Source organism: Mus musculus, chromosome 11, assembly GCF_000001635.26.
Source record: "Mus musculus strain C57BL/6J chromosome 11, GRCm38.p6 C57BL/6J".
Lineage (NCBI taxonomy): Eukaryota > Metazoa > Chordata > Mammalia > Rodentia > Muridae > Mus > Mus musculus.
The window spans coordinates 55,967,628-55,983,793 of NC_000077.6; the positions used below are offsets into that span (position 1 = coordinate 55,967,628).

Consider the following 16,166-nt stretch of genomic DNA (forward strand, 5'->3'; position numbering starts at 1 on the left):
CCCTTTCAAGTTTACAAAAGCCTGACTGAGGGGAAGGCATTTGGGCATCTATTGCTGGCATTTAAGGCCCATGTCAGTCAGATCCCAGTGAATTCTCATCTATCCTTGCTTTCTTTCAAGTACCCCATGACCCAGGAAGGAGACTTTTTTTTTAACCCATAATTCTTTAGTTGTCCTTATACTTTTCAAAAGCAATAAGAGTACTTGTCATGGGTTAGATGTGACCTTTCCCCCTCATAAGCTCATGTGTTTCAACACTTGATCCCCAGCTGATGGTGCTATTTGGGGGTGGAGGGAGATTATGGAATCTTTAGGGGGTGAGGTGGAGCTGGAACAAATGGGTTGGTGGGGAGGGGGTGGGGGTGGTGTTTGTAGCCTGAATACACTTCCTATCTTGCTTCTGCTTCTCTCAGCTATTGGATTCGAGCAGACTGTTAGTGCTGTGCCTTCCCCACCTCGATGAACTATATACCCTCAAATTGAGAGATGAGCTAAATTCTCCCTCCCCTAAAGTCCTTGTTGAAGGCATTTTACCACAGTGACCAGAAAGTAGTCACATAGGAAGCAGTTCCTCTTTTGCATGCATCCCCGTGTGTTTGTGCAGTTTGTACAATCAGCACTAGATCAAGGCAGAATGTTCTCTTCCCAATGTCCAGAACCCCACCCCATACTCCTTCCTGCCTTGATTTCTCACAGTGTCCATTACTTTAATTTCTTGTTGACTTCAATATCAATACAAAGTAAATGTCTTTTTCATTTGCCCTCTTTGTTCAATGTCGGATCTATGGAATCTATCTCTTGATCTCATATGTAACTGTCAATTATACATCCTCATGGCTATATTCCATACTGAGGACACATGTCCACAACTCTATAATTGGCATTTGGATGTCTTCTGTTTCCAGCTACCAGTGAATTGTGCTGTGATCAACAGCCTTTTATGTGTTTTGAGCAGGCATGGTGGTACATCCCAGTGATCCCAGCACTTGGGAAGTAGAGGCTGGAGGATCAGGAGTTCAAGGTCAAGGTTGGTTATAGAGGTGAGTCCAGGTCAGCCCAAGCTACACAAGACCCTGTGATGGTTACTTTGATCAGTGACTTGGCACAATGTACAGTCATTTGAGAAGAGTGTCTCAGTGAGGAGTTGTCTGGTTCAGACTGGCCTGTGGACCTACCTACCTGTGAGAGATATTCTTAAATGGGTTAATTAAGGTAGAAAGACCCCACCCTGCATGTGAAAGCTACCATCTCAGTGCTTTGGCCTTAGACTGAAAGAAAAGCAGAGAGTAAGTTGAGGTCTCCATACTGGACTCTGAGGTAATATGATAAGTTTCCTCAAACTCCTGCTGTTATGGCCTCCCCACCAGCATGGAGGAACCTGGAACTATGAGCAGAATAAACCCATACTCTCTTGAGTTGCTTTTATCTGAGTATTTTATCACAGCAACAAGAAAGGAAATAAGACAGACCTTGTCTTAAGAACAAAGTGTAAAACTGAAATATATTTCAATTGAACTGCTTAAACTCATCTTAGGTTGTCCCCTGACCAAGTCCTGGTAGGTACCAGCAGGTCACCTTCCATTTGACTGTTATCAGGGGCATTTGAGGACTGTGGCTGCTATTTGGACTTTTTGTCATTTGGGGCCTTATTGATGCTGATTTCCCCCCTTTTCTGGTTCTGGTTCAGGGCATAGTGGGGTCACTCTGCCGTTTAAACTTGTAAGATTAGTCTTACTCTTAAGTAGGAAATTTCCTAATGTATTGGCCACTCTGATTCAGTTTTGTCATCTGGAAGTCTAGAGGTGTGTGTCACTTTCCTTTCAGATAATCTGTCCCATTTATTTATCTGGGTCTTTTATATATTTGGCTGAGACTGTATTCACAGACATTTGTCCCATAAATATCCTCACTTGAACTCTCCCTTGCTTTTGTGCTCAAGGGTTTAGTTGATGAATTCTGGCTTTTACTCTCAGTGTCCTTTATTAGTTTTCTTGTTCACAGTTCGGACCTTAACTATTGCTCAAGATTCTTTGTTACCTTCAGAATGACACAGATAACCTCATAAATTGCTTTCTATATTTTTTCTACCTTTAGATTTTAAATCTATCAGGAAATGATTTCTTGTGCATCTATTTGGTAAAAGCAAAGGGTGGTGAAAATTTCCGCATGTGACTATTCAGTTGATAGGTTTTAAATTAAGTCTTTTATTCACAGAACTGCTGTGCTGTTACCTCTCCGTGTGCTGTTTTCTTGCATGAGTACTGTGTGCGGTAATCACTGTCAGTATCAATAGTCTGTCAATTACCATAGCCTCAAATCCTTACCCTTCTAAGCTGATCAAGGTGCATACCTGAAGTTCCTTTACCAGGGAGGCTGAGGCAGTAAGGCAGCTGCTCCTAACCTGTGGATTCTGACCCCTTAGTGAGGCTGAATGACCCCTTCACAGGGGTCCCATACCAAATAGCTTGCCTATCAGGTGTTTACGTTACGATTCATGAGAGTAGAAAAATTATAGTTATTAAGTAGTAGCAAAAATGATTTTAAGGTTGGGGGGGGGGGCACCACAACATGAGAAACTGTATTAGGGTCTTAGTATTGGGAAGGTTGAGGACCACTGTAATAAAGTCACCTGAGTTCAAGGATTTGAGACTGGGAAGCATAGAGAGAACCCCCCCCCCCCATCCCAGTATCACAAACAAAACCGAACAACCAAACAAGGCCCACCACACTCTTAGGAACATGCATAATAAAGACAGCTGTTTACACAGAACTATGAGCTATTACTGGTCAAAGATGGAATATTCTATATATACGGCAGTATACGTATGGTATGTATGTATGTGCATATAAGTTGCCATAGCTTTATAATAGGTTGCTTCTGGTTTTGTTTGAAGCTGGCTCTCATGTAGTCAGATGAGTTTCAAACTCATTATGCAGCTGAAGATGATTTTAAACTCTTGATCTCCCTACCTCCACCTTCCAAGTGCCAGGATTAAAGGCATGAGATATCACATCCAGTGAATAGATCTTGAACTGTGAATAGTAACTTATATTCTTCAAAATTGCCTCAGCTACTCTTATAGCCCATCTCCCCATACTCATCTTTTTCACCTTCGTGATTAGTTATTAAAAAAATAGCGGGTGTTGTTATGACATTTCATCCATGCACATACATTTTGATCACCTTGAATCCCCTATTGTCATGTCCCTCCTTCTCTTCCCTTCTAAGCCTTCCTTCTGATTTCATGTGTTATCACTATTATTTTGTTTATAAAGTTAATATTATTATGTGTGTTCATACATGTAAATGAAATTTGCTAAGCCTCTTTAGTGTTGCTTGCATGTAGATGTTTTTAGGTCTGGCCACCTGGATCACCCGTTAGGAACTCATCCCTGAGAAAGACTGGTTCTCCCTCTTGCAGCAGCCATTAGCAATCTCTCAGACTATAGCTTGAGGGGCGGGCCTTGTGAGATTGCTCTCATCTGTGATGGCATGTCAATCTGCGTTTTCCTTGTTCAGGTCCTGTTTAGCTGACCAACTGTTGACATTTCATGCGGGTAGCTTCCCTGAAATAGATTGAAGACACTATCACCCAGGATATGTCCTGGTTGTCTGGCTCTTATACCCACCCCCTTCCCCCACATCTTCCACAATGTTTCATGAGCCCTGGGTAAAGGAGTTGTGTTGTAGATGTATCTAATGGGACTGGGCACCTCATGGTCTGTTCTCTGCATTTTGACCAACTATAGATTTCTGTCATGGTCTCCCTCTACAGCATAAAGACACTTCTTTGATGAAGGATGAGAGCTACTCTTAGCAGTGGGTATGAGGGTAAGTATTTAAACTACATGAGAAATTATACTAGTTCATGGAAATGGAAGCCATAGGTTCTCCTCTAGGATGCTTTTACTAGTCACGGGCAGTTTGCTAGGTTTCTAGTACCAAGCACAGCTCCTTTTCCTTTTTAGTGGGCCTTAAGTCCAGCTAGACAGTTGTTGGTACTCCAGAGTATAAGTGACACTATTGTGAGGATATCCAGCTGAGTCTGGAACTCTGGGCCTGAATGATCTTCTCAAGTAGTCGGCAGTGTTTTAAGATCCTGGATACATTTTAGGATTAGATTTTCATTTTACATAAAAATCATATGATGAAATATAATGAATTATATAGAACTTGTGGATCCTGGATACATTTTAGGATTAGATTTTCATTTTGCATAAAAATCATATGATGAAATATAATGAATTATATAGAACTTGTGTATCCATCTGGGATGGAGTTACGTTATAATGATATACCAGTATGTCTAACCTGTGGACACAGACTTTTATTTAATTAGATTACTTCTGTTTCATCAATCTTATTTTATAGTTTTAGAATAGAAGCTCATTGATGTTTCATATTTCAGCAAGTGTTCCCAGGAGCTGGGTAGCTTTTTAGATTATAAATACTAGATTCTTTTAACTTTAAAATTTTCATTTCAAATGTTATTTGTACATGAAACTATAACCAAACTGTGTGGGTTTTTATTACATCTAGTGACCTTGTTTAATTTATTTGCTAATTCACAGAGTTCATCTGCAGATTCTCTGGGAGCATATAAACAACTATATATATATATAAACACCTAGCTGTGTGTGTATTAAAGTGCCAGCTCTACTTTGTGTCCTCTTCCCAGCTATCCTTATACTACCCCTTCATCTTCTTTATACCAGCTAGAACAAACACAGTATTTTCTGTGTGGTAACAGCGTCCCCTCAGTCTGGACACGTGTCACTCCATCCAACATGAGTCTTCTCCTTGATTTGAAAAGAACTAATGCACTAGTAGCCATTTTCAAGGGTCCTTTATGGCAGGAAGTGATGTTTTAAAAATCTATCTATCTATCTATCTATCTATCTATCTATCTATCTATCTATCTATCTATCTATCTATCTATTGTGTGTGCATATGCGTGTGCACATGCATGTGTTTGTGTGTGTGTGTCTCTGTGTGTGGGTGCTCATGTCTGTGCACCTACCCACCCACACACATGTGTATGGAGAGCCCTCAGAGGCTAGAAGATGATCTTGGATCCTCTGGAACTGGAGTTTCAGGTGGTTTTGCCACCAGACATGGATCCCTGAGCTATCTCTCCAACTCAGGACTAGAAAGAATTACTGTAGATCTCTCCTATTCCAATTAAGAATTCTCCAACTCTTTATCAAGGGTCCAGATAGCACATGTATTTACTAGATTTGTTGGGTGACATGAGTATACTTCTCCTTGGGTGTATAGGGCATAATCGTATAACTCATCAACTGTCATATCCACTCATTATTTGCTGAATAATTATTAACTTTATATCAGTTTATTTGCCAGTACTGACAACTTTATACAGTAACCATTATTGTTTCTTTTGTTATAAATGAGGATTCTGGGAATTTAAAATCACAAACGTGGCCCATGTCAGCCTGTTAGTAACAAGGCTGAGATTTGGGTCTGGGTGGCATGACTTTATAGCTCTTAACTGTACAGACTCCCTCACCTCCATCAACTTGAAATGTACCTCATTGTACCTACTCTGTCCTGAGAAGGGGCAAGTTGAGAAAGGATTTATTTTGCCTTTTGATTTATGAGGATACAGACCAGTGTGGAAGGGAAGACATGGCCAAATTCATGGCAGCAGGATCTTGCAGCTGAGATACTTAACATCTTGATGGCCAGAAAAAGGAAAATACAGACTGGAAATGGGGCTGAGTTGTACATCCTCCTACCCCACTCCCCCATAACCCACTTCTTCCTCCACTGAGACTCTGCCCTCTAAGGACTCCACAGTCTTTCCTAACAGTGCCACCAGCTGGGCACTGGGTGTTCAAGCCTGTGAGGGTACATTTTACATCCAAATCTTAGCACCTCATAAATCCTTGGTGACCAAGCCATAAAAGCTTATCTCCTGTTCCCACAAAAACCTTCAGCTGTTTGAAGACGGCCATTGCCAGCTTTCCTAGTGCTCTCCTAAGTCATATTTGTCCTGTTTCTTTTCTGAGTGTTACCCCCTTAGGCAAGGTGCTCAGAAGATGGTGGTATGTCCCATAGCTTGCTCTGAGTCATTTCAGCGATGCTGTGACAAACCCTATTCCCTTTAGAGCATGTTCTGCAATGGCAACAACTGGGTAGAGATTTTGGAGGTGAGACATCCATTCCAATCCCAGCATACCCTTTTGCTAGCTGTGTGATCTTCAGCAAGTCCTGGAGTGTCCTGCCTCAGTATCTTCATCTCTAAGATACAGAGCCTGGATCCATCCTGCCCAGGATCCTCCTCCAAGACTGGTAGGAGACTCATTTGCTATAATGGATGGGAGTGTGTTAGCAGATGGGCGAGAGCTCTATCAATGTCAGTTATTTTTAGCTGACGCATCCTGGTGTTGACACAACCTGGGTGAGCATTTGTACAGAGATGAGCTGAATTCAGCCCTAAAGAAAGCAAAGGAAAGGGACTGTGGAGGCATCTAGCCAACACGAGGAGATCCTGCATGGATGTGGTGTGCAGGGATATTGGGAAAAGATGGACCTGAATGTTCAGCCCAGGTCTGGGGAAAGTTGCCCTGGTCCACAAGGTCAGTGGGAACCAGGAGCATGGCATCTGATCTGGTGACCCCAGATGCTGGACTCTCCTATTTCTTCCAATGAAATGGTAGTGCAGCCATTTCCCACCTCTCCTCCTCCTATCCCACAAGGCTAATTATTATAAAAATTCTCTGTCATTGCTTTGCAACGGTCCACAGCCTAACTAATTTAAAAATGCAAATGAATGCTAAATTACAGTTAGGTTTAGAGTTGGTTCCCTGCCCACGTACCTAGAGATGGTAGGCGTTATTTCTGTGGTTGGAAATCAATCTTCGGTGCCCCGGGGTGACTTGATAACGGCCAGTGGCACCACTGCTGATGTCACGAGGTGCTGGGCTGATGGAGTTCTGCAGCATGGGGGACTATCAATCTTAACCTGTCTCTGCCTCTGCAGCGGCATACTGCAGCGGCTCTGGGATTTTTCCGGAAGGGGCCCTCCCTCTGCCATCTGTCAGCCCAGGGATGAGCTTGGTTCTAGTGGTTGGGCAGCTCTGCCTTCAGAACACCCCTCCTCACTGTGAGCTTGGAGGCTGAAAGCTGTTTGGTGATTATGCTGAGGATGAGGCACAGGGATTGCTGTCAGTAAATGGAGTGATTAGCATAGTCCAGAGTGCATTGTGATAGGTCAGGGGCTTACCCTGGAAAATGGGCTCATTAGAACTGCAGTCCACAAATGCATTACAAAAACCAGACAGACAGACAGACAACCCCTAGCCTCTTGGTTGGTTTTTTTTGTTTGTTTGTTTTTGTTTTTGTTTGTTTGTTTGTTTAATCATACTGGGGTTTGGAAAAAGCTGTGGCCCAGGGTAAAACAATAGGCTATTGGGTCAGAAAAAAGTCAAAGGAAACTTCTGGGCTAGTAGTGATTTTAACCTTTTCTGTGCAGTAGAGTCACCTGGGAAGCACTGAATGTTTGGCTCAAACTAGAAGCCTCACCCTCCATGACGTTTTTCCAATGACTGACGTTAGACCAGACTACAGTGCTGTTTGAAATCTCCAATAGATTCCAGGATGCAGCAAAGTTAGGATCATTGCTCCAGTCAGCCTCTGGACGTCCTGGTGGGAACAGTGTGGCCACAGAGAGGCTATCTCTAAAAGTAGTGAGAGCATAGGAGAGTCAGGGGCTCAGACAGGATAAGAACCAAGACTATTTCACCACTAATGGAGGTTCCTTTTCTGTGTTGAACCATTGGTAACCCCATTCCTCTGAGCTTTGCTTGATCCTGTGACAAAGTGACTCTGGGTGGTCTGGTTTCTTACAGGGCAGCGTCTTACTCTTCTCTTACTCTAGCTAGTGATCCTGAATTTGAGTCCCTGCTGCAGATTCTCCTGCCCCATGTTTCCGAGGTGTACCTTGGCCACCGAGAGAAGAGTGGCTTGGAAGCAGACTGCTCTTTTTAGCACTAGCTCTAAATACAGTTATACAGGGACCAAGAACAATAAACGAAACTTCTTCAGCTCCTGTTCCTTCCTCCTGATCCAGTGTGTGGAACCAAATCAAAATGCCTGGCTGAGAATGGAACTGGCTTTCAAACCACAGTCCAGTGCTGGGCAGGAGGACATTGGCAAACACTTGACTTACTAATTGAACAATGTAAACATAAATACTCCACTGCCTTTCCCCTTGCCCCTCTAGCCCCAACATGATTTACTCATTAGTCCTTAATATTTGCTTGTGTGAGAATTTCTGTATAACAGTCTATACCTATTTCTAATCATAGACAATGGGGCAGTAACAACTAGCTTACAGAACAAAATGTCTTATACTGTTCCTACAAATTTAGAATTTGAAAAAAATAGAACTTAAAAAAACTTATCATACATGTCTGTGTTTATTTATGTGCACAGAAAAAATAGAACTTAAAAAACATATCATACATGTGTGTGCTTATTTATGTGCATGCACATGTCACACCACAGTGTGCCTGGGTAGGCCAGAAGGTGACTTGTAGGAGTCAGTTCTTGCCTTCTTCCTTGTTGGTTCTGGGTATCAAAATCAGCTCATCAAGCCTTGTGGAAATCACTGCTACCTTCTAATTCTTCTTGCTGACCCAGAACTTCATTTAGATGAGTATCAATATATATGTATGATGTGTGTCACACAGATGCTATTTGTTTATTTGCAGTGCTGGGTATTGAACATAGGGCCTTGTGTATGGCAAGCAAGTACCTTATCACTGAGTTGAATCAGCCTCATTACATATCTATCTATCTATCTATCTATCTATCTATCTATCTATCTGTCTATCTACCATTTATCTATCTGTGTGTGGTATAAGAAGAACATAAGGGGTGAGATCAACACCAGCCAGTGGTTATGTTACTCTTGGGATTTATCTATACATGAGCTACAATTCCGAGAATATTTTCCATTTGAAAGATATGGTGACATCATTCAACCTCATACCTTAAGTGAGGCACCTATCTACATCTTCTTAGCTGTAATTCAGCAACAAATTGCCTACTTGATAGGGTTTGAACAACATGAGCTTCTGATTCCTGGCTTAGGTAAATGGCAGTGGCTAGGATGAAGGCACAGTCCAGAGAGTCAATGACAGATGTTTATGGACATGTGCTAGGTGGTGCCCTGGATCTGAGGGTTACCCTTTTCTTGAAATAGACACACAGGCATATCCCTGTTATTTTAGCATGTGTGGTGTAGAGGAGACAGTCAGTACTTAGACCAGCAGCAAGTGGCTAAATGATCGTGGATAGAGAAGGTTGGATAGATAGAATGTTGAGTAGAGGAAACTGATTTGGAGGAGAGGCACATCAGCTACACAGAGATGAGGACAGTGCCACGTGGGTGTAGGAACAAGAGCCACTGTGTAAGGAGGAAGAGGGATAGGGCTCCTGATGGAGGAGCAGATTTCCTGGAGGAGCAGAGATGGAGTTCCAGCAGTAGCAGGTAGACCTGGTAGAATAGAAGAGTTGGAACAGGGTCTTCAGCTATTCAGGCTCACTGGACCAGATGTGTATGATGGTAGGGTAAAGTCGGGTTCTGAGGAGAGTCAAAGGAGGCAGTTTACAGCATGAAACTTTGAATTAAATATATGATCTAGATCAGGACTTAGTTGGGGCTCTAGTATGGATCAGAATCTGGCCAAAGTAAACATGGGGCCATTTATTTCTTTTAAAATAATACTTATTCTTTGAAAATTTCACACATGTATAGAGTGTATTTTCGTCAAGTCCAACCACCTCTTCCAACTTCCCCTAGGTTCCCCCTCCCACATCTCCTTCCCAACTTCACATCCTTTTCTTATTATATAGCCCTCCGAGTCTAATTAGTGCTGCCCAAATACACACAGATGTGGAACCATCCACCGGGATAGGGACAACCTACTTTAGGTCACCTTTCGCAGCAATCATCAACTACCAACAGCTTCTTAGCCAGGGGGTGAGCCTTGGAACACTCTCCTCTACCCATGCTGTAATATTAACCAGCTTGGGCAGGTTACCACAGCTGCTACCACAGCTTATGTGCACTTATGTGCACTATGACCATGTCACATCCAGAACACACCATTGTATACCTGTCCTCCATATCCTTGGCTCATACACTCTTTTGCCCTCTCTTCTGCTGTGTACCTTGAGTCTTAGAGGTGAGGTGGGGACCCTAGGGGTAGTTTTAATTAACAATTTCTTTAACATGCATTTATTGAGTTTCTATGTTGCAACCAAGATGGGTGAGCACGGGTTAGGAAAATGGAGCACAGTCAGTTTTCATTACAGATAACTTTGAAAACTGTAGCACTGTATCTGGGTTATCACATGTGAGTTTGTTTTGGTTGCTAACTTCCTTCCTATTTCAATTCTCTCAACCATCAAATGAGGGTGGGTTGTAACTGAAGCCTTGTCAGGGGGTACGCAGGAGGATCACATGATTCAGAGGTTGGAAAACAGCGCCCCACACATCATGCATACCTAATGTCAGCCGTACGCAAACCAGCTGGGATAAAACAAGATGAAAATCAATCTTTGGTTTTAGTTCTGAAAACTCAGAAGCATCCCAGGAGACAGTTAAGGAGACGAAGCGAGGATCTCTGCCAGTTCCCTCACTAACCCAAGAGGCTCGGCTGGCATCTCCTTGTCCCTTTAGACGGCAGCTTGCCACTGGCTGAGTTGGTGGCAGTGGGCCAGTCACTGAGTTTAAATAGAATTTTCTTTGTAAATTGACACAGCAATGAAATTACCAAGCTGCTGTGTTTATCTTTCTAAATAAAAGACAGATTTTAAGTACATTATACCAGAGTAATTGAAAATCAGAAGCAAATGAGGTAGGGGGTGTGCTGGGATTTCTAGGCTAATGTGTCATTCCACTCTCTGACCCCGAATTAGGTATAGTAGGAGGAAAGGAGGCATTCCATGGGATTCCTATTCTCCGAGCTGATAAGAAGAGGGAAATTCTCGTAGTGACATTAGCTTACCATTTGGGAAATCTGAACTCCCCAGGTTTCTTCTAGGGGTGGACGTGTCACAATATGGATTTCAGTTGAGGTTTTGCTGTTTCCAGGAGAAACAGGATTGTTGCCTGGAGAATCAAGCTCTTCTTCCACAGGGTTCAGGGTGCAGGCTACAAGTGGCTTTCTTTAACCCAAGTTTAACTTCCAGGCCCCCCTGGGATAAGCTGGTATTACATTAGGTGACTGCCCAAGGTGAGTTAGAATACTACCAGTTGCTGCATGAGGCTAGCCCACCCAGAAGAGTGGGACTGGTTGAAGGGGTTTGAGCCTTTTGTCTGTAGTCTGTCCTGATGGTAAAGTGAGGGAGGTTTCAGTGAGTCCCTGTCTTGTCTAATTCCACTACCCCAGGCGTGTCATGACCAACTAAATTAAAACTGATTTCAGCATGAATAATTTAAGATATTTTCCGAGCCTTGAAAATAAGAAGGGGTACATCTTGCAGGCAAACGTACAAAGACTGAGAAGATAGCTCGATCTTTAAAGTGCTTACCATATATGCATGAAGATCAGAGTTCAGTCCCCAGCACCCAGACAAGAAAGCCAGGCACTGTGCTATACACATATAAATCGATGGCTGTGCTCAGTCCAATGAATGGCTGTGTGCATCCACTTCTATATTTGTCAGGCACTTGCAGAGCCTCAGAAGAGAACTATGTCAAGCTCCTGTCAATAAGCACTTGTTGCCATCCACAATAGTATCTGGGTTTGATAACTGTATATGGGATGGATCCCCAGGTGGGACAGTCACTGGATGGCCTTTCCTTCAGTTTCTGTCCCAAACTTTGTCTCCGTATTTCCTCCAATGGGTATTTTGTTCCTGCTTCTAAGAAGGACTGCAGTGTCCATACTGTGGCCTTCCTTCTTCTTGAGCTTCATGTGGTCTGTGACTTGTATCTTGGATATTTGAACTTCTGGGCCAATATCCACTTATCAGTGAGTGCATACCATGTGTGTTCTTTTGTGATTGGGTTACCTCACTCAGGATGATATTTTCTAGTTCCATCCATTTGTCTAAGAATTTCATGAATTCATCATTTTTTAATAGCTGAATAGTACTCCATTGTGTAAATGTACCACATTTTCTATATCCATTCCTCTGTTGAAGGACATCTGGGTTCTTTCCAGCTCCTGGCTATTATAAACAAAGCTGCTATGAACATAGTGGAGCATATATCCTTATTGGAGCATCTTCTGAGTATATGCCCAGGAGTGGTATCTTCAGGTAGTACTATGTGTCTAATTTTCTGAGAAACTGCCAAACTGAGCACAGGGTCCCCAGTGGAGGAGCTAGAGAAAGGACACAAGGAGCTGAAGGGGTTTGCAGCCCCATAGGAGGAACAACAATATGAACCAACCAGTACCACTAGAGCTCCCAGGGACAAAACCACCAATCAAAGGGTACACATGGAGAGACCCATGTCTCCAGCCACATATGTAGCAGAGGATGGCCTTGTGGGATATCAATGAGAGGAGAGGCCCTTGGTCTTGTGAAGGCTCGATGCCCCAGTGTAGGGGAATGCCAGAACAGGGAAGTGGGAGTGGGTGGGTTAGTGAACAAGGGGAGGGGAGATGGGATAGGGGGTTTGGAGGGGAAATGAGGAAAGCAGATAAAATTTGCAATGTAAATAAAGAAAACATCTAATAAAAAAATAAATTGATGGCTGGTAGGGTGGAGACAGAAGGTAAAACAAGCCTGACAAAAAAATATTCACGGTTATTCTCTGCACTCTACACATATGCAAGTATACCCTGCCCCCATACACTCATGCACCTACACACATGAAAACTTTACAAAGTATTAGTCACACATATTCTGGATTAAAAGAATAGTGGAGAGATGACTCTCCTAAGCCTTGTCAGGTCATCTTCCCCTGCCATCTGTCCATCCTTTTTGCTTATGAAACAGTAGCCTGTGCAGTCCCTAAGCACAAGTTACCATGACCCATCCTCATATCCAAGCATACTGTGCTAAATAAGTGAATATCCATGATAAAAGGTTGCTGTCTGCAGAGAACAGATAATTCTACTTGGAGAATATTGGCAAATGAATATTCCTTATAGAATATTGGAAGCAGAGCGGTGATATAGCCATTTAGAGCCAGTTCATCACTGGGCCTACATGTGGTGGACATGTAGCCCAGGATGGCCTAGGTTTCACCATATAACCAAGGATGGCCTTGAATTCCAGATTCTCCTGCCTCCAACTCCTGAGCCTTCTTACTGTTAGAATTACAGGCATTCACCATCACTGGATCACTAGATGGAATTTTCAAGGCCATGGCCGTTGGTAGAGAGATATAAGGGTGTGTTTGGATTTCCTTTGTTTCTTCCTCGAGTTGAAAGTTTGCTCCTTGGTATCTTTACACATGGAGGCAGGGGTGACCTAGAGAAGTAAATATATCTGGGGAAACATGACAGTGATGGATTGGGCAAAACTAGATCCAGGGTCTGCTGCTCAGAGCCTGCTGCACAGGGAGGGAGAGACAGTCATATAATGTGGGTCTCATTGTTGAAGCATCACTAAATGTCCCCCCTAACAAACACACACATAGCAACACAGAACAGCTACCTCCTGTGATCTTTTATTTAAAGCACTGGCTACAACCCAGGTTTATCCTTGTTCTGAGCATTTCTTAGACAGTTGGCCCTACTTTGCTCCACTATAAATAAGGCACCATGTTGTGATGTTCCTTGAGACTCTAAGGAGGTGACAAAGAGTTTGGGATCTGGGGCTGGGTTTAAGTCTGCCTTCAGTAGAGATCCTATCAGCGGAAATGGTTTGAATTTGATGTCTCTCTGATCTCTCCCAATTCTAAAGAACAGACCACCTATCACTCTATCACAGTGGTTTTCAACCTTCCTAATGCTGTGACCCCTTAATACAGCTTCTCATGTTGTGGTGACTCCCAACCATAAATTAATTTTTGTTGCTTCTGTTATGAATTGTAATGTAATTATCTAACATGCAGATAGTCTTAGGCCCTGTTAAAGGGTCATTAGACCCCAAAGGGGTTTCTACCCATAGGCTGAGAACCCCAGCTTTAGCAGGAAGGCAGTCGTCAGACTGGCCTCTGCAACACAGCTGCAGCCCATAGGAAATCTGATAGAACTGAACCAGCTTCAGAGAGAGGACAAGTCATCCTGCCCCCTGGTGGGCATGTCTCTCCATCTCCTTGGACCATACAGAGCATCCTCAGAGATTCAGGCCAGACTGCTTCTCAGCCTTGAAGGACAAATGCAGACAAGTGAGCTGGCATTAACAATGCAAATTTTGCATTATCTGGTCACCATGTTGTATGGAATGAAATAGTTAGGGAAGGAAGGAGGCATGAAGAAGCTTTGGGATGGAGTGACAACGTCATGGACAAGAGTTAAGGGGATCTTAGCCAGATTTATTCTAGAGCATGTGTTGGGTGTACTCATGTTTGTACATATGTGAGTGCACATAGTGTTCAGGTAAATATGCATGTGTCAGAGTGTGGAATCTCTAAGTTGACATTGGGTATCTGCCATCATCATTATTTGTTGAGGCAGAATCTCTGGATACATCCAGAGCTCTGATTCCAAGTGGTTTTGCTCACCAGCTTGCTTGAGGGAGCCCATGAGCATCTGTCTGAGGGTAAGATACAACAACTGCATGGGGTTTAGGGATCAAGCACTGGTCCTCAGGCTTGTGGGCAAGCACTTTATTTCTGAGCTATCTGTCTTTCTACTCCCTGGAAGAAAGACAAAGGTGACTAACCACAAAAACCTTATGTGTAGCCTTCAGCAATAGGGCCTTATTAGGTTCAAGCTAGATGGAATCCCAACACTGAGAGGGGGAGTGGATATGGGTTCTCACCCCTCAGCAAAAAGCTGTCTGCAAATGATTCCTTTTTGCAAAGGAAAAGTAGTTTTATCCAATGGGGTTGGGTAACTAACTGGGTTACTCAAGGGTAGAGCTCATGTCCAGCAAGCACTAAGTAATCAACACAACAACTTCAGTGGTATTTTTGTAGACAATTTGTCTCATGTTGCTTTGTTTGAAATTATTTTGTCTTACTGATTGTATAGTATAGCTTCTTATTTACTGTTTTGTGGGGAGGTTGTTTGTTTGTATGTGTGTGTTTGTTATATTTTTGTTCGTATGGTTTGTTTTTTCCCCATCTTAATGTGTCCTTAAATCTGGGTTCTCCTTTGCTTGGCGGGTAGCAACAAAGTAGGGTGCTCCATGGAAAGTGACTAAGAAAGGTTAGAACTTGAAAACACATCACCTAGGAAGCAGGACATTTCTAGAATGAGGAGATCCTATAGTGAAGATGTGCCATGTACCTGGAGTTCATAAGAATATATTTTTGCCTTGTAGATAAAACAGTTATCTACTAAGTCCAACAGTGACTTGGGATATGAAAAGTTCTTGGAATTCTCCATCTCTCGATGGTGTTTTGTACTGATTGAACTGGGAGCTGCTCACCCATGAGTACCCAGGAGGACTCCAAGAGTACCCATGGTGGGCTGAGGTCTGTCTTCAGAGATGCTGTATTGGGTTGGAGATCAAGGACACACCCTTCCAGTCCTATTATGCTTCTTCATCTGCACCCTACTCTTAAGTTCTGGCTGTGAGGTATATACCAACTATCTATGAGAGCTTGTCTGACTCATTTAACTTCTCTGGGCCCCAGTTTATTCATCTGCAACAGGCAGACACATAATACCTGTTCAATAATACCCAAAAACAATACTGCAGAGGTCTGTGAGGTGGGATGATGTATGTAAAAATGGCTTTTATGGGACAAGACAGAGGGCTGGGGTGATGACTCAGTGGGTAAGAGCATGTGAAAGCATGCTGTGAAAGGATGAAGACCCAAGTTCAAATCCCTAAGCATTCCCATAAAAAAGTTGAACATGGCTGTTTGGTCTTGTAATCTCACTACTGGAAGATTGAGGAAATGATTCCTGGGAGCTTGCTGGGCCATCAAGCCTAGCTAAAACGGCAGTCTCTCTGTTTTGTGAGAATCCCTGTATGGATCTGAATGAGAGTGGGCCACATAGACCCACATATCTGGATACTTAGTCCCCAGTTGGTGGAACTGTTTGGGAAGGATTAGGAG

General features: G+C 43.0%; 1 long non-coding RNA gene across 3 annotated transcripts in view; it reads left to right on the top strand.

The window, feature by feature from the left end:
• The first annotated feature begins 360 nt into the window (after positions 1–360).
• The window catches only part of LOC115485826, a 132,695-nt gene continuing 116,889 nt past the window's right edge, over positions 361–16,166 (top strand). For all 3 annotated transcript variants that reach the window (XR_879865.3, XR_879866.3, XR_879868.3), the window contains exon 1: positions 361–3,832. This is a non-coding gene — a long non-coding RNA (uncharacterized LOC115485826). The remainder of the gene's footprint in view (positions 3,833–16,166) is intronic.